The following is a 19,992-nucleotide window of genomic DNA, read 5'->3' as shown; positions in this document are numbered from 1 at the left end:
AAGAATATTGATTATTAAGAATTTTATTAAATTATATATTTTAATTATAATATATTTAATAATAATTATGTTTAAATATGATTAAATTATTTATTATTGATATTAATAATCTTATTAAAATTTAAATAACAATAACAATAATCATTTACCCAAACAAATTTATGCTAAGGGTATTCTAGTCATTTTAGTTTTTTCCATTATGCTATTATACCTCTATTCCATTCAACCAAACACAAGAATACTATTACGCCTCTATTCCATTACATTCAACCAAACAATTGATTTGCTATTACACTTCTATTTCATTACGCCTCTATTCTAATACAGCGAACCAAACGTGCTCTTAATTTAAAATAAAGTCAAATGATAGTACCATTGGTTACATTATCAAGTTCCTGTGCACGTCCAAAAGAAAAAAAAAAGGTATAGAATAACCCTTGCACTTCTAATATAGAAATGAAAATTCCAGTATTAGTGTTGAAAGTCAATCCAACAAATACAAAATCTTAATTCATAGCGTTTACTTTCACTTGTACAGCGACAGCTTTCAATTAATTAACACTAACAGAGATTGGGATTTAATCACAATTAATATTTTTGTTTGGAAGGTTATCACTTAATTTTTTTTAATAGAAATGTCAAAGGAGTAAATAATACAGTATAGATTACAAATTAATCCAGCTTTGCTGTTCCTTTTTTTTCACTGCATATACAAGGGAGAGAGAGGGATATGGGTGATATACAACTCCAACCCTGATTTATAATACCAAGAAACAATAACTTTGTCACACAAACTTCATTATGATAAATGTCAAAGCAAAATGGGAAAGGTTAAAAAGGTAATTTAGTTGAAATTGGGTATCTCAAGTTATTTTAACCTCAATTTAATTCAAATTTTCTTAAGAAAAGTATATGAACATTTATTTATTTTAATATTTTCAAATAATGGTGGTTGTGTGAGGAATCATAATGGTGAGTGGATCATTGGGTTCGCTAAATATTTGGGTAATTGCACTGTTTTGGAGGCAAAATTTTGAGGGATACTAGACGGGTTGAACCTTATTTTGGATAGGCGTTTCGAGAGAATCCTAATCCAAACAGATAGTATTGAAGTTATTAATGTAATCATGGAAGATTCTTCGGGAAACTCTAATTCTGCGTTAGTCAGGAGAATTCATCATATTCTGAAGAGGGTAGAGCAGTGGAAAATTCAATATATTCCTAGAGAAGATAACTTAATTGCTGATAGTCTGGCTAAAACAGTTCGTAAGAGGAGACTCGGCTTAAGATTGTTTGAAGATCCTCCTTTGAGGGTCTAAGTTTATTAGCTTTGTATTTTTATTTTATTAACCAAAAAAAAAATATCTTCAAATAAAATAACTTAAATAATTCCTCAAACAAATCATCTCGGTAAAAAAAAAAACTATCATTCCTTTTTTTTTTAAAGACTATTATTAATGTAAAAAGATAAATATAGATCTTTTACATATATTTTATTCCATTCACATAGTAAATGTGATATAATTTAATATTTATTTACGAGTGTGATATTGATATACCTTTTATAATATTCTTGTTAAAATAATTTAATAATTTTGAAATTTTTATATAATTTCTATTATTACCCATACTCCCAAACCATTAAATTAGAAAATAATATGCGCTTAAACACTTGTAAACCTACATCCTTCTAATAACATATTACAAGCTTCAAAAATAGTTAATTGAGCTTTGAGTTTGAGTATTGCAACTTGAGCTTGATCAATATTTTAAACGAACTTAAATTTTTTTGTTTAAACTTATTTTTTAGTTTTAATATATTTTTTAAACTCTCGTGAATTCTGAGTGGGTCTTTGTACTTGGATAAGTAGCTTGACCCTTGATCATATCTAATATGAATAAAAAAAATGATGTTGTTAAGGAACTTCTAAGTTGTGGTCTATTAGTGAAGTGTTTACTTTTCTTAGAAATAGTCTAGGTTTAACCACGGGAGGTTAGGTGAGATGAAAAAAGTGTCTTTTACCTTAACCAATAATTAATGGTTCGATTCTTACTTTTGGTATAAAACAACTTTAAAACTCGTAGTCAGCGTCTACTTCTTTAATGAACTTACAGAATACGAAGGATTAATTACAATGCTTTTTTCAATGAATACCTTACAAAACCAAAAAATATATATATATAAATTCAAATCATTATTATACCTAAAAAATTAATGTTTTTAAGAAAATATATATACCATTATTTTAATCAAAATAGTTAACTATTTAAACTAAATAATAAAGCAATACCAATTTTTGAGAATACATAAACAAAATTTTAGATTTCAGCAGCGTAAAACGATAGAAAACAGAACAAGATTAGTTGCAGAAATAAATAATGGAATGACGTGAGTTTTGGTGTGAACAATGTAAAGGTGCATTAAGGGGTAATTAAATCAGCAGCCCCTCACCATCAGCTAGGAACAGTTCATCGTTGACTTAATAGTTAAGGGTCGTCGTTTTCTTGTATGTTCAAAGCACCATATTTCCTTTGTTTTCTGTGCAGATTTCTTGGACACACAAAACCCTATTTAATTCCATTTCCAGTCACTTATGTAATTTGATGTTTGTTGTGGACCCCCAACTTTTGGCTATTTCTGCCAAAAATATCTTCTTCCCTATTTTCATAGACAATACTTGTCAAACCCCCTGATTCCACATAATTGTTCTTATCATAATAAACCAAACTTAAATATTTTTTTCTACGGTAAAAGTAAAATTTTCATCAAAAAAAATTATTGTCAAAATTAGTTAACTCCATAAAAATTTGTAAAAGATTGAACAGTAGTTGGATTGATTCATTCGAAATCATATAATTAGAGAAGAATTGATCCGGTTGAACTGAATTTAATTTAAATATTTAATTTTTTGCCATAATTTATACAATAAATGTTTATAATTCTATTATTATTTATTTGTATTTTTATTTTTAATTATTTTAAATTTTTTATTTTGTAATAATTGAACCGAAAATCAGTTTTATGACGGATCCAATTTTTACAGCATTATCCTAAAAGTTTTTTTTTTTACAAAATGTGGGATTATCAATGCTAATCCTATATTCTAGAATCATATCTTTCATATTTGGATGGAAAAGTTACTTCCCGCCAATAATGTGACATTACTAAGATTTTAACAATAATCTCAACGCCACTATTTATTAGGAAATCTTATATTATTTTGTTAATATGAGATTTACTCTGTTCTTAATCACTTTAATTTATTTTTATTAAACTAGCTAGAAAATAATAAATACTAATGAATTAAATCATACTAACATTTCAATTATATTCATTATAAACAATTTTGTCGAATATTATTAATTGAGATAAATTAAAGAGATTTATTTATACCGTGTAAAATTAGAGTAGTTTTACACACTCCAATATTTTTGTATGATTAATATTTTAACATCAACTGTCATATTTCATGTTTCATTCACATATATTACGCTTGTCAAATTTGTTTTATATAAAAACTCTCTAATCTGTTACATATATATTAATATAAAGAATATTTTAGATTAATATGATAGAAATATTGAATCGGTTTAGAAATTTACATGCATGATAAGTACAAAATATCTTAATAAATTTAACGATTTATTACATTATCTTAAATTTTAATTAACTATTATAAGTGGGTTTTTTCTATTATTAATTATTTTGTAGTTGAGAAATTTTAATATTTTGGATATTATTATCACATGCATGTGATTTTATTTGTTTAATATTTAATCAAAATTTTAAATATTATATTTTTAATTGCAGTAATTAACATAAAATAATATTTATTATTTGAATTATTGAATATAATTAGAATATATTAACTTATCAATTCTAATATTATAATAGATTTTTTGTTGGTAATTGGGGATTGGGGTGGGGTTGTTAGGGATTCAACCCAAGGTCTCATACTCTCATGTCACAACACAAATGCTCTTGCCACTAAACCAAAAGATTATTGGTTATAATAGAAAATTTTTAAATTATAATTAAAGCATTTTTAACATATTCAATATACAACATAATTTTACTTTATGTAATTAATGTAAAGTAGCATTATTCAAAATAATAACTAATTAACATAATTAACTCTAATATTAATTAAGTAAAAATTAAGATACTTAGAATTCTATTAAAGTAACAACTCTATTTTACATTAATAAAATTAATACTAATCATTTCAAAATAAATTTATCACAAACTTCTTTCTTACATAAAAAATTTTAACTCATAATTTCAATTAAGTAATAACTCTATTTTAAAATTAAACATAATTTTTTAAATTAATAATTGTAAATTAAATGGTAATTATATTTAGGGATAATGACAAGATTTATCCGTATGCTTGAACAAAATTGTCAATGTGATACTTATACTTTTAATTTGTCTGATCTGGTACTTGTACTTTTTGTTTTTTTGTTAAAGTGGCACTTACCCTTAAAACAGTTAATGACATGGCATTAGACCAATAGGGAAATCACATGTGGCAACTTTTGCAACGTCATTTAACATGTCATCAACCTCTTGTGCCACCTATAGGGACTAAAAGCTAATTTGGCCGATATTTATTATTACTCAAATTATGAAAAGAACATCTTTATTAATCAAATAAAAAAAAATGGCTGCCATAATCTTCAATCCTCTTCCCAGAAACCTGCAAGATCTAGAATTATCAAAAAACCTTCACCGTACATGGTCAAGTTGTTGTCTTTGAAACTGTTAAAATCTTTGGGAGGGTCACGGGGTGGGTTTCTTTTTTTCATTCACGGGATGGGTTTGTAGTTGTGGTAGAGGTAAGTTGTTTAACAAGGCTATGGATATATGATATCAGCAGCAGATAGATGAGGCTCTTCTTTGAGTTTTCTAATTTGATCAATTTTCATTCCATGCTTGGAAGATGGTGCCTTCATACCTTACTCATCTTCTTTTTTTTCTTTCTTTTTTCAACTTAGAACTCAGCTTTTTTAGTGTAATAAAAAATAATTTATTATATTTAGCTTTGAAATCCAAAGGCGAAGGTTAAAAGGATTTAGCGAAGGGAAAGGGTAACTGGAGAATTTCAATTTATGGGTCTCTTTTTACAATAAGAGATGAACCCAATTTTTTTTCCCTGTAGTTTACGATCCCAAAATTTTCTTTTTAGTTATTTTAAGAAATGAAAAAATTTAAGTTACTCCAATAATAATATTTCATTTTGATCTTCCTAAAATTTAAAATTCAATTCTAATCCCTCCGAATCTAATTTAATTCTTAAAAAAAAACAAAATCCCTAACCTCGACAAAAACCACTAACAATATTAACTATAGAATTGTTTTAAAGCATAAATTTGAACTCACCACATATTTTGACCTATAAATTAACAACAATTGCTGTCGGTCTGATAAAAAAAACCATGGTCTAGTCTTTATGAAACAACGACCTTCTGACCTCAGATATATTAGTATTTGTTTAGGTGTCATTGTCTGGTAGGATCGGAATTGAAAATCTCTGGCACTCGGAGCCATATGATCAATCACAAGTTTGCCTGTTACACGTGGACGACTCTTAGCATCCTTTGAATTAAAACAGCAGTTCGCAAGTTTTAATTGGAGGAATTAAGCTGTTCAAAAACTAAATTTCGGGTAAAACGAGGATAACCATAATATTTTATTGGTCAAACTCTATAAGAGTCCTTAAGCTATGCATTTTTTTACAAATTTAGTTTCATTATTCTAGTTCGATTATTTCTAAACCTCTTTGACGGGGCGAACCTAAGGGAAAGGGAGCGGCTTTTTGGCCACCTTGGATAAAAGTTTAGGGTCTGCTCTCAACAATTTATAATTTTATTTTAGTCTCCAACTTAAAATTTCTAATTTCATCCTTATTTTCTAGGGTTTTTTTAATCTTAATATAAATTTCTTTTTGTTAATTTCATCAAATAATCTGTGTTTTATTTTTTAAATATGTGATAACACGATGTGTGTTTATTTTTTTCCACATTAAGGAAAAGTTGTATGCTTTCACCCAATTGTATAAAATATGTTGAGATGCATATTTCACATCACTATATGCAAATTTTTTTTACAAAAAATATGTCCAGGCCTAATGGTCCATCTGAAAGGTGGAAGAGTTCCGGTAAAAATATAGGCCCAAAAAATGGGGTTGGACAAAATATAAGACTTGTTTTCTAAACAGACCAGGCATCGGGTAAGAATATTTTTGCCCGGGCTTGACTCGACCCAGCTCGAATTTGCCTAAGTTTTTTTTACTGTCGTTTAATGCTATTTTGCTATTGTTTGCTTTTTGTAATAGGCCTATTTTGACCAGGCCCAAAGCACACCCAAATCCAGATAAATAAAAAAAACCAAACAAAACCAAATACAATAAAATAAACCATTTACAAGGCCAAATTACAAAAACCAACCCGAATTGCCCAATTACACCTAGCCCAACTAAAATAAACCAGATCTACCTAGACCCTAACCCAATCATGAAGCGGCCCAGTGCAAGATCACGACCGAAACCTCGGCAAGAATAGCTTCCAGTCATAGCCCACCGGCCACCCTCCGCACGTGCCGAGCCACTCTCCACGCATGCAGTACCTCCACGCGCCTCTAGCTGGCCTCCGTACGCCGTACCTGCGCAAACAAACAAAGCACAACAGAGAACAGAAACAAATTGTATTTTTTTATTATTTATTTTCATTTTTATCTATTATTCAGTTTTCTTTTCGAAGGAGGCTATAAGAACAAAAAGCCTTTGTATTCCCTTTTTTTTTACAGATACTGAATAGAAAAAAGAAAAAAGAAATCGACTATCAGTGTTTTTGAAGGTGATTCTCAGGATTTTTTCATTCACTTTTCATTCTTTGTTTCGTTTTTTATGCAAAAATAATAAAAGAGAAAAGAAAGAGGTGTAAGTGATTTACCTTCCGTCAACGGCGCCATCTAAATCTCTGCTTGCTCCGTCCCAAATCGGAGTTGAAAGTGGAGGTTCTAGAGTCTGTGCGGCGGCCAAAAAACCCAAAGTGGCTACTGATTTTAGGGTTTTAAAGAGGGCTATTTAAGGTGGGAAAAACGACACCGTTTAGGGCCCGTGTCAATAGCTCTAAAACGGTGCCGTATTGGGTTATACCCGCCGACCCGACCCAATACCTTAGTGATCTGCGTGTTTTTGCGGTGAAAGGTATATTTATGCACTTGGTCCCTTGCGTTTTATAGCGCATCAAAATCAATTTTTTTATTCTTTTAGATTCGGCTGGATATTTTGATTTTGTCTCAATTTGGCCCGCGTCATTGCGCTGCGTTTTGAGGGCATGGGATTATATCCCTTTTTGGTCCACAATATTACGCGCGTATTCTAATACGACCCTTAGACATTTCTAATTGCATTTTCTTTCCCTTAAATTCAGATTTAACTTTCGATTTAGTCCCCCTTGCGCTTTTTAAATTACTTAACTATTATTATTATTGTTGTTATTATTATTAATGTTACTATAATTATTAGTATTATTATTTGTATTAGTTTATATATTTATTTACATTTTTTGTATATATATTATTTTACTATATAATATATTTTAAGTGCTAACATTTATATACGATATTATTTTATACATATACATAATTTATGTTAAACTATTTTGATTATATACATGTATATATAATATATTACTGATTTTATGTTATATCTTTTTTATTTATACATATATATAATTTATTTTTATTTAAAACAAACCCTACTTTAATATACTTTGGTTTATTTCAACTTTATGTATATTATTATGCATATATATTATCATTTATATTATTATTAAAATTTTCCATTCACTTGCATCATTTACTTAAACTAATATATGTATATTATTTAATGTATGTGGATTTATTTTTAAAAATTTATTTTAAAGTTTATCTAAATATCACCATGAAGTGTCTATTTTGATTCTATTTTGAATATATTTCGTACTTATATATTTATATTGTTCATCTCTTAAAATTTTTTTACTTTAGTATATCTTTTAAAATTGACTATTAATTCATTAAATTTTTATGTTGATATTGATATTGGTACAATGTATGATTGAGATTATTGTTGCTATGCTTGTTTGTATTTATCTATTAATTATTTGATGATTATTTACGACCATCCTTTATGTTGTACCTCATCATTCACCCGCTTTTTATTTCATTCAAAAGTTGCAAATCGCTTAAACACCAAAATCATTTTATACAAAAGTCTTTCAAGATAACGAAAGTTCGGTATTTGGAATCTTCAAAGAATTGAGCCCTAACGTATTGGGTTCCAATTTTCCTCGTCGAATCTAAATAATCGAGGATATGCTTTAATCAAAACCTTATGGTTTCCAAATAAAAGCTCATTGTCGGGAATTCGATATGTGGTGTCCTAACGCATTGGATATAACATATTGTTTTCTCAAAACGAGGATTTTTCTAACAAATGAAAATAAAGGCAATATTCAATATTTAGGAATTTTATGAAATCAGGCCCTAACTTACTGGGTTTTGATTTTCTCATTTGACCCAAATAATCAGATATCATTCTCAAAATAAATAGGTTTTAAAAGTCAAGAGATAAACTTAATTTCTAGGATTTAAAATGTTGTACTCTAACTTATTGAGTGTGACAATTTATTTCTTTGAAATAAGTGAGCCTTATCATCCAACTTATTTTATTTAAGATAAAAGAGTCGCATTTTGAAATCTTTTCAAAATTTCAACATTAAGACATTAAACAATCAATTCGGCACCAATTTTGGGCGTCACGAGGGTGCTAACCCTTATTCGTACGTAACCGACTCCCGAACCTATTTTCTCAAAATTTGCAGACCTAAAATTATTTTCAAGGTGATCCGGTCGCACCTCAATAAAAGATCGGTGGCGACTCCCATTTTTCATTTCCAAAGTCGATCCCCATTTTTGTTTTTCAAAAATGGTTTCGACAGCTTGGCGACTCCACTAGGGACATTTAGAGAGTCAAGCCGTAAAATTGTTTTTGGTCTTATTGTCGAAAATTGAAAATTTGATTTGAAAAATTACAATCCTCTTTGCATTTGTTTGTATGATCACTGCAAATTAAATTTTATATCTTGGCATCATATTGCATAAAGACTGTTTAGTCTTATCCTTTTAAGTGGGAGGGAGAAGCTACTCATTCGTGAGGTTTTCACCTCCGTACATGATAGTGAATCACTTTCGGGATACATCCGTACCTATGTCTTCGTGAGATTTTCATCTCCGTGCAGCCATAGGAAAATGTATTCCCCTGAACCGAACTCAGTCTGTATGAGCCTATAATAGGTGAAGATCGAGGAATCTGCTGGTTCGGGTACCTTAGCTTTAGAACCAAACCTCATATAGTGGATTTAAGAACTTAACCTAGGTAGAGCCACTCCAAATCCTTAGTGATTACCTGACTAGGTACTTTTGTTTTCCTTGTTTGCTTCTGTTTTGTACTAACCTATCTTGTTTCGTTTTGATTATGATTGCATTGTATTTGCATATTAGGAAAGCGATATTGATTCAAATCTAATTACTAAATTAGAAAGCTTGTCATGGAATACAGATCCCTTGATAAAGTGGAAAACGATACGGCTGCCTAAATATATTCTGAGAAACACAAGAAGAGCGATGGAAGAGTTCGTGACCTTGCTTCGTGGCCTGAGGATTCAAGGCGATCGTCTAAGAGCATTCGACGTTCCAACCCCTTAAAGAAGCTGACGAGCCTTATGAAGATTGGCAAAAGATGGATCGCGACCAAGATCAAGAAAAGGAGTTAGCAGTGGCATTTATTGGAAATTGGCGAGATTATTACAAACATGCGGACGAAGAAAAAGATCGATATTGTCTCTTGAATATAAGGGCGAAGCCGTATATGCCTCTGCTTTATGTAAAGGAATTTGCTTTCTAGAAAAGTTTCCTAAATGTAATTGAATCAGAATCAACGTCTCTTTAGGCATGCATTTCATACATCTGCATCGTATGCATTAAAATCCATTGAAAGAGTCTAAACGAGTAAATTTGTTTCAGCTAATCTGGAAAACCAACCAACCAAACATCCTTACGGTACTCGTCGCAAAACTAAGGAAATGGATCAAAGATTAGAGAAATTGGAGCAAATTCAAAAGGATATGCAAGATCAGTTACAGATGCAAATGAAGGAACAATTGGAAAAAATTCAACAGGACATGGCAGAAAGGATGCTGAAGTCTCAAAAGGACATAATGACTGAGCAGACGCAATTACTAAAAGGAATAAATAAGGGGAAAGGCCCTATGATAAATGATGAAGAAGAAGACAAGGATAGACCTTCCTATCCTCCAAGATTTATGCCTCTGTATGCGCAGGTTCAGACTAAGGTACCTCCGCGGAAATCTTCTATTTCAATTGGGCCTCAGAGGTTTCAAACTGATGTTTCATTACCGATGAACTTTCCGGCCAGATCAGGTCCTAACCCTGGTGATAATACGGTTAATCTTGCCATCCTGGACTTTGATGAAACAGCTGAAGATGGAAAGGCGAATGCAGAATTGCCAAAACAGTGAGAAGATAGGTGTAAATGGTTGGAGGAAAAATTCAAAGCCCTGAAAAGTGCTGATAGTCACTATGGAATCGATGCAAAAGATCCGAGCTTGGTGCCAGACTTAGTACTCCCTCACAAGTTCAAGATGCCTGAATTTGAGAAATATAGTGGGACTAGCTGCCCCGAAGCCCATATCACCATGTTCTATAGGAGAATGACTGGGTATATTAACAATGATCAGCTATTAATACATTGTTTTCAGGATAGCCTCATTGGAGCAGCGTTGAAATGGTACAATCAGTTGAGCCGTACTGAGATTGGTTCATGGAGGGACCTAGCATAGACATTCATGAAACAATACGGTCATGTAACAGATATGATTCTCGATAGAATCACCTTGCAAAATTTGGAAAAGAAATCGAATGAAAGCTTTAGACAGTATGCACAGAGGTGGAGAGAGGTTGCAGTGCAGGTCCAGCCGCCACTCCTAGAGAAAGAAACTACGATGCTCTTTATCAATTCTTTGAAGGCCTCTTTCATCACTCACATGTTGGGAAGCGCTTCGAAGAGTTTTTCCAGATATAATCATGAATGGCAAAATGATTGAAAATACCATCAAAAACGAAAGAATAGAGGGTGGAGAGAGTAGCAAAAATCAGTCTCAAGAAGAAAAGAAGATGAGATGAATAACATAAGTTACTCAAGGTCAGTAAGTCATCCAGGTAAAGGGGTCGCTAGTCAACAAGGTTCATTGAGACAAGAATCTGGAGTGAAACTAAGTACTGAGAAGCTCCAGTTCACACCAATTCGATGTCGTACAAAGAGCTGTATCAACGCTTATTCGATGCGCGCATTGTTGCCCCTTTTTACTCAAAGCCCCTGCAACCTCCGTACCCCAAGTGGTATGATGCGAATGCATAGTGTGATTATCATGCGGGAATTGGGGGGCATTCGATAGAAAATTACACCGTCTTTAAAAAGCTTGTTGAAAGGCTCATTAACATGGGTGTTGTCAAGTTTGATGACTCCAATGCAGAAAGTCCGTTACCCAATCATAATTGATAATGGAGCGAATGCAATGCATGAAGAAGAGTGGGAAATTTCACATCGACGAAAAGCAACTGAAGGAGGGACCTTGTTAGATATCCGCCCTTATAAATTTGGGAGTGTTCTAAGCGATTAGACTGCGGAAGAAAGCCCTGTAGTTTTTAGAACTTATTTAGAGTAATGTTCAGAACATTTTTGTTATTTTAGCCTAAAATGATAGAAATTCCTTTGTGAAATAGGCTCATGTCTGAACGTTATTATTCTAATGAAATACATCTTTGTGATCACTTTTGAGCCAATGTTCTTTCGTTCCTTTTGAATAATTATTTCATTCTTTTCGATTTTCTTCCACATCATTCATTTATTCATAACCATATTGTACAAATAATTATTCATGAATCTATACATTCTTTCGTATATTCTTCGGTACTTATTATGGGTCCCCGGATATCAATTACGTGAATGACTCTGCTACAGACCCAGATTTTCCTTTTGAGTGAGGCATGTGTTCAAAAGGATCTCATGACTTTGAAAATGACAAATATTGTAGCTTATCTCTGGACTTATTGAAGATGGTTGAGCAGGAGGATAGACAGATCCTATTTCACAAGGAATCATTAGAAATTGTGAGCTTGGTGAAGATCAGAATTGACTTGACTGCAAAGACGAAGCAACACCTTGTTGAGTGACCTCTAGAGTTCAAAGATGTCTTTGTATGATCATACCAGGATATGCCGGGTTAAACGCTGATAATAAAACCTGCACAATAGCACGATGTCAGAAATTTACAGTATGAACGATACAATTCTTTGCCGGGGCAATACATTTCTTATTGAGTCAGCATAGCTTTGCCCATTTGAAGTCGAGTTTCCATCCCTTCAAGATGTTTTCTGTCGTATTCGCACCCTAAAAGGCTCTATGAAAGAAATTTGATACCAAAGAAGGTTTTTTTGCACATAAGATGAAAGTGAAAGATCTTAGGAGGAGGACTTTATCTATAAAAACATTGATTCTGGTCGAAAGAGGATAACAAGGACTTGCCTAATTCTATGAGTTCAGATTCAAAAAAAATCAAAATCAAAATAAAAAACAAAAAGAAGAAAAAGAAAAATTAAAATCAAGGTCAAAATAAAAACAAAGAAAAAAGAAAAAGAAAAAGAAAAAGGAGAGGCCAAGACGAAGACCCGCAAAGGGCGCTTTGGGACCAAAGGTGGTTTTAAGTTGAAAACCCGAAAAGGGCGACTCAAATTTTGAGCAAAATGGGGCATGAACATCACCATTATTGAAAACTTCTAATGGGCATTGCTTCACTATTGATATCATTAATTACTTCATCAAATGGATAGAGGCTACTGCCTGCGTCAATGTCATCAGATGGCGATGGTATTGGAAAATGCATTGAACTTGAATGATAACGCGATAGCTGAGAGCTGCAATCAATTTGAAATCAGACACCACAGTTTGTTATTGAATTGCAAGACAATAAATTGCAAAAATGACTGAGACCTACAAGGACTGGCATGAGAAATCACCATTTTCCCTCCTTGCTTGCTGAACATCTATCAAGATTTCTACCAGAGCAACGTTGTTCTCTTTGGTTTACGGGATTGAGGTAGTTTTACCTATTAAAATCCCATCTCCGGGTATTAGAGTTGGAGGGATCCAATCGTGACGTGATCAGTTGGACCTAGGAAAATGGTTAAAAGCTGTTCATCAGGGTCGGATGAAACAAATAATACAAGCCCATAATAAACAGGGTCATCTTAGAGAATTCCACAAGAGGGCTGGATGTTGAAAAAGATTCTTCCTCAACGAAAGGGTTTTAGAGGGAAGTGAATGCCAAACCAAGAATGTCCCTAAGTTGTAAAGAAGACCTTTTTCGGAGGAGCACTGATCCTGAGAGAGATTTCTAGTCCTATAAACTCGGATCCAGTCAAGAAATACTTCGTTTAAAGAAGAAGAAAGGACCAAGGTGAAAACCTGCAAAGGGCAGTTCGAGTAAAAAAAATGAAAAAATGAAAAAAATGTAAAAGTAATAATGGAGATGCTAAGGGGAAAACCCGCAAAGGGCACCTTAGGCCAAAGGGGATTTGAGTTGAAAACTCGAAAAGCGCGGCTCAAATATTGATTAGAATGGGGCATGAAGCGATCAGAGCAACTCAAATCTTCGGGCATGTGGTGATCTTGTTATACCTGAATCAATAGGAAAGGGTATGCGACATCTTGGGGCATCGAAAAAGCACTATAGATCTCCTAAACACATGTCAAACTCAGAATGATCTTCAAAAACTTTGTACAAAGAAGTTCAAGCTGCGATATTTGGGGCACCCAATTTTTATACTATTGAATCTATTGTTCTTGGAATATTTCATTCTTTTCCAAGATACACATTCCCAATCAACTTCTTTGTCATCCTTCTTTACTATTTTTGATAATTTGTTCTTTCGAGCTATGTTTAGAACCAACTTTATTCTTATCCATTATCATGACCCTTTTTGCAAGCATGTTGCATTGGAATAATGATTAATGGACTAATAAAAATTTCACAAAGGAAGTTTTGCATATTACTCTGAAAAGTTTTTAAATAATACAGGAACCTGAAACAGGACTATTGTTTAGAACGTACCAAGTTTAAAGGTTGGAAATTTGAGAAGGAAGAGTCTAAATTTGTATTTTCTCTTTGGATTTTGTTGTCAAATGCATTGATTGAACAAAATGATAAGATAACGGGTTAATGATAAAACTTAAATAAACAAGCAAGTGATGATCATCAGGTAAGAGGAAGAGGTTCCCTCGAAGAAGAGAGCTTTCATCTGCGCATAAGTCTTTGGTACGACACCCTGAGAATGGTGTAAGAAACCAGAATGATTCAGATCCTATATCCTTGAATTGTGGTAACAGAGGATTGAAGAAAAGCCACCTATTTCTACCCTTGGATTGAGAGAATTATGGCACAAATTGTGCGCCCTAATGGATTAAACTTTAAGGTTTATAGTGGGGGGCAACCTGGCTAAATGTTTTTCAGAAAAGCTGGTCAAGCGAGAATGCGTTGTAGCACGTCAGTGTTAAAGCCTTGATAAATTTCGAGTAATGACAACCTAAGCGAGATCATTCTCGAAAAAAATAAAACTCTACATTCATACAAACACTATTCACATGTCTAGTTAGGAGCATTTGATTCATTTTGATCATGCCATCCTAATCATTAGGCATAATTAGGTTCATTACAGGTCATGTTCCTCAGAGAACAAATCTGGTAAATTACAGATCTTGTCTCTCTAAGCAATAGCGGAGTAGATCGAAGACGGAAAATCTTATCTTCAAGTGTAAGGAAGCAGATTTAAGCCACAGGTCTTATCTCCCTGATGTTACAGTGGAGCAAATTGAAGCCAGAAATCTTATCTCCCTAAGATTACAGCGGCGCAGATTGAAGCTAGTAATCCTATCTCCCTGAGATTACAGTGGAGCGGATTAAAATAAAGGGTCTTATCTCTCCGGTTACGAGAGTAGATCGAATCGATTGAAGCCGTAAATCTTATCTCCCGAGATTACAATGAGCAGATTGAAGCTAGTAATCCTATCTCTCTGAGATTACAGTGGAGTGGATTAAAATAAAGGGTCTTATCTCTCTGAAGTTACAGTAGAGTAGATCACATCAGATTGAAGCCAAAAATCTTATCTCCCTGAGATTACAGCGGAGCAGATTGAAGCTAGTAATCCTATCTCCTTGAGATTACAGTAGAGCGGATTAAAGGATCTTATCTCTCTGAAGTTATAGTAGAGTAAATCGTATCAGATTGAAGCCAGAAATCTTATCTCCCTGAGATTACAGCGGAGTAGATTGAAGCCAATAATCCTATTTCCCTGAGATTACGGTGGAATAGACCAAAGAATTACAGATCTTATCCCCAAGCGATGTAGTGGAACAGATTAAAACCACAACGGTGAATCTTGCTTCCCCGACATTGTAGTTCAAAAGATTAAAGCTACAGCAGCGAATCTTACTCCTCAGGCGATGCAGCGGAACAGATTAAAGCCACAACGGTGAATCTTGCTTCCCCAACATTACAGTTAGAAAGATTAAAGCTACAGCAGCGAATCTTACCTCCCTTGTAGTGCAGTGGAATAGATTAAAGCAACATCGGTGAATCTCGCTTTCCTGACATTGCAGTTAAAAAAAGATTAAAGCCACAGCGACAAATCCTACTTCACTGGCGGTGCAGAGGAACAGATTAAAGCCACATCGGTGAATCTCGCCTCCCTGATATTGCAGTTAAAATGATTAAAGCCACAACGACGAATCTTACTCCCTAGGCGATGCAGTAGAACAGATTAAAGCCACAACGGCGAATCTTGCTTCCCCGACATTGCAGTTAAAAAGATTAAAGCCAAAATGGTGAATCTTACTTCCCTGGCGGTGCAGTGGAACAGATTAAAGCCATAACGGCAAATCTTGCTGCCCCGACATTGCAGTTAAAAAGATTAAAACTACAACAGGGAATCTTACTCCCTAGGCGATGCAGTGGAATAGATTAAAGCCACAACGGTGAATCCTGCTTCCCCGACATTACAGTTAAAAAGATTAAAGCCACAACGACGAATCTTACTTCCCTGGCAGTGCAGTGGAATAGATTAAAGCCACAACGGCAAATCTTACTGCCCCGACATTGCAGTTAAAAAGATTAAAGCTACAACAGCGAATCTTATTCCCCAGGCGGTGCAGTGGAACAGATTAAAGCCACAACGGAGAATCTTGCTTCCCCAACATTACAGTTAAAAGGATTAAAGTTACGAGTTACAAATCCTATCTCCCCAACATTGCAGTGGAGTGGATCGAAGCACCAATTTCTATACCTCTGAAGATGCAGTAGGATGGAATGAGGCTACTTGAAGAAAAGGAGCACTAAGAGGTTAATGTTTGATAGAGCCAGACAAAATAGGCCATTTTTAAAGTCTTTGCTCCATTCTCGTTACACGACAACGAGCAAAGAGGGGCAGCTGTAATAGGCCTATTTTGACCAGGCCCAAAGCACACCCAAATCCAGATAAATAAAAAAAACCAAAAAAAACCAAATACAATAAAATAAACCATTTACACGACCCAATTACAAAAACCAACCCGAATTGCCCAATTACACCAAGCCCAACTAACCTAAACCAGATTTACCTAGACCTTAACCCAATCATGAAGCGGCCCAGTGCAAGATCACAACCAGAAACCCTAGTAGCAACAGCTTCCAGCGCCATAGCCACCGAGGCCACCCTCCGCACGTGCCGAGCCACTCTCCACGCATGCAGTACCTCCACGCGCCTCTAGCTGGCCTCCGTACGCCGTACCTGCGCAAACAAACAAAGCACAACAGAGAACAGAAACGAATTGTATTTTTTATTATTTATTTTCATTTTTATCTATTATTCGGTTTTCTTTTCGAAGGAGGCTATAAGAACAAAAAGCCTTTGTATTCCCTTTTTTTTTACGGATACTGAATAGAAAAAAGAAAAAAGAAATCGACTATCAGTGTTTTTGAAGGTGATTCTCAGGAATTTTTTCATTCACTTTTCATTCTTTGTTTCGTTTTTTTATGCAAAAATAATAAAAGAGAAAAGAAAGAGGTGTAAGTGATTTACCTTCCGTCGACGGTGCCATCTAAATCTCTGCTTGCTCCGTCCCAAATCGGAGTTGAAAGTGGAGGTTCTAGAGTCTGTGCGGCAGCCAAAAAACCTAGAAGTGGCTACTGGTTTTAGGGTTTTAAAGAGGGCTATTTAAGGTGGGAAAAACGACACCGTTTAGGGCCCGTGTCAATGGCTTTAAAATGGTGCCGTATTGAGTTATACCCGCTGACCCGACCCAATACCTTAGGGATCCACGTGTTTTTGCGGTGAAAGGTATATTTATGCACTTGGTCCATCGCGTTTTATAGCGCATCAAAATTAGGGGTGAGCATTCGATCGAATCGAATCGAATCGAATCGAATAAAGATTTTTCGAGTTAATCGAGTTTTCGAATCTCATTTTATCATCCTAACTTTATTTGAATTTTTCTCGAATCGAGTCGAGTGAGATGGAATTCGAATCGAATCGAATCGAATATATTTGTTCGAGTTAAATTTTAAAAAATAATTTTGGGTTCTTGTAACCATTGTCACCCATGGTAATAAAATTTGTTCACCTTAATCAATTTTTTTATTAACTTTTATCACCTCATAATTTATTTATTAATTTTTATTATACTGGTTAGCTTCTTTGCTTGCTTAGTTGTTTCAATTATCTTCAGATTCTTGTTACTTGTATTTTGGAATTAAAAATATATTAAATGTAAAAATATGATTTTTAATAAAATTTATTTTAAAAGTAAAATGTGAAATTGATACCAATATAAAATTTTAACACGAATATTTTATGGAATAATTAATAATTCAATTTTAATATAAATATTCAATATGACTAAACAATTCAATAATATAAATAATATAAAATGTGAAATTTAATTTAATAATATAAATAGTATATATAAATAAAATTATTACTATTTATGTTTAGTGATTTTTTTGGGATAATTTTGATTTTTTATTTGGGAGTAAAGGGTGAGAAGTAAAAGTTTAGAGGAAAAATAAAAAGTTTTGGGGAATAAAAGTTTGAGGGAAAGTAAATAGGGGGGAGTAAAATTTTGGAGGGAAAATATTAAAAAAAAATTGGAGGGGGAGGGTTTGGGATAGATGAGAGGTGAGATGGGAAGAGAATAAAAGTTTTAGGGAAAAAGTGAGAGGGAGTAAAAATTTTGGGGGAAAATAAAAGGTTTTGATGGTTTTTGGGAGTAAAATTTTGAGAAAAAGTAAATGGGAGAGTAAAATTTTGGTGAGAAATGAATTTTGGATAGATTGGGGGGTTGGGAGGGGAGGGGAGTAAAAGTTTTGGGGGGAAAGTGGGAAGGAATAAAAGTTTTGAAGGAAAAGTAAAAAGATTTGGGAGTTTGGGGTAAAAATGTAAAATATTATAGTTTGATATTCGAATTATTCGAATTATTCAAATTCGAAAACTCAACTCGATTCGAACTCGAAATTCGATAAAAAATTCGAGTTGATTCGAATAACTCAATTAACTCGAATAACTCGATTCGTTTAACTCAAAATTCGAATTTTTTTCAATTTTTTTGAGTCGAATCGAGTTTTGCTCACCCCTAATCAAAATCGAGTTTTTTATTCTTTTAGATTCGGCTGGATATTTTGATTTTGTCTCAATTTGGCCCGCGTCATTGCGCTGCGTTTTGAGGGCACGAGATTATATCCCTTTTTGGTCCCCAATATTACGCGCGTATTCTAATACGACCCTTAGACATTTCTAATTGCATTTTCTTTCCCTTAAATTCGGATTTAACTTTCGATTTAGTCCCCTTGCGCTTTTTAAATTACTTAACTATTATTATTATTGTTGTTATTATTATTAATGTTACTATAATTATTAGTATTATTATTTGTATTAGTTTATATATTTATTTACATTTTTTGTATATATATTATTTTACTATATAATATATTTTAAGTGCTAACATTTATATACGATATTATTTTATACATATACATAATTTATGTTAAACTATTTTGATTATATACATGTATATATAATATATTACTGATTTTATGTTATATCTTTTTTTATTTATACATATATATAATTTATTTTATTTAAAACAAACCCTACTTTAATATACTTTGGTTTATTTCAACTTTATGTATATTATTATGCATATATATTATCATTTATATTATTATTAAAATTTTCCATTCACTTGCATCATTTACTTAAACTAATATATGTATATTATTTAATGTATGTGGATTTATTTTTAAAAATTTATTTTAAAGTTTATCTAAATATCACCATGAAGTGTCTATTTTTATTCTACTTTGAATATATTTCGTACTTATATATTTATATTGTTCATCTCTTAAAATTTTTTTACTTTAGTATATCTTTTAAAATTGACTATTAATTCATTAAATTTTTTATGTTGATATTGATATTGGTACAATGTATGATTGAGATTATTGTTGCTATGCTTGTTTGTATTTATCTATTAATTATTTGATGATTATTTACAAACCATCCTTTATGTTGTACGTCATCATTCACCCGCTTTTTATTTCATTCAAAAGTTGCAAATCGTTTAAACACCAAAATCATTTTATACAAAAGTCTTTCAAGATAACGCAAAGTTCGGTATTTGGAATCTTCGAAAGAATTGAGCCCTAACGTATTGGGTTCCAATTTTCCTCGTCGAATCTAAATAATCGAGGATATGCTTTAATCAAAACCTTATGGTTTCCAAATAAAAGCTCATTGTCGAGAATTCGATATGTGGTGTCCTAACGCATTGGATATA

The sequence above is a fragment of the Gossypium raimondii genome, chromosome 13, assembly GCF_025698545.1.
Source record: "Gossypium raimondii isolate GPD5lz chromosome 13, ASM2569854v1, whole genome shotgun sequence".
Taxonomy (NCBI): domain Eukaryota; kingdom Viridiplantae; phylum Streptophyta; class Magnoliopsida; order Malvales; family Malvaceae; genus Gossypium; species Gossypium raimondii.
This window is presented reverse-complemented; position numbering follows the sequence as displayed.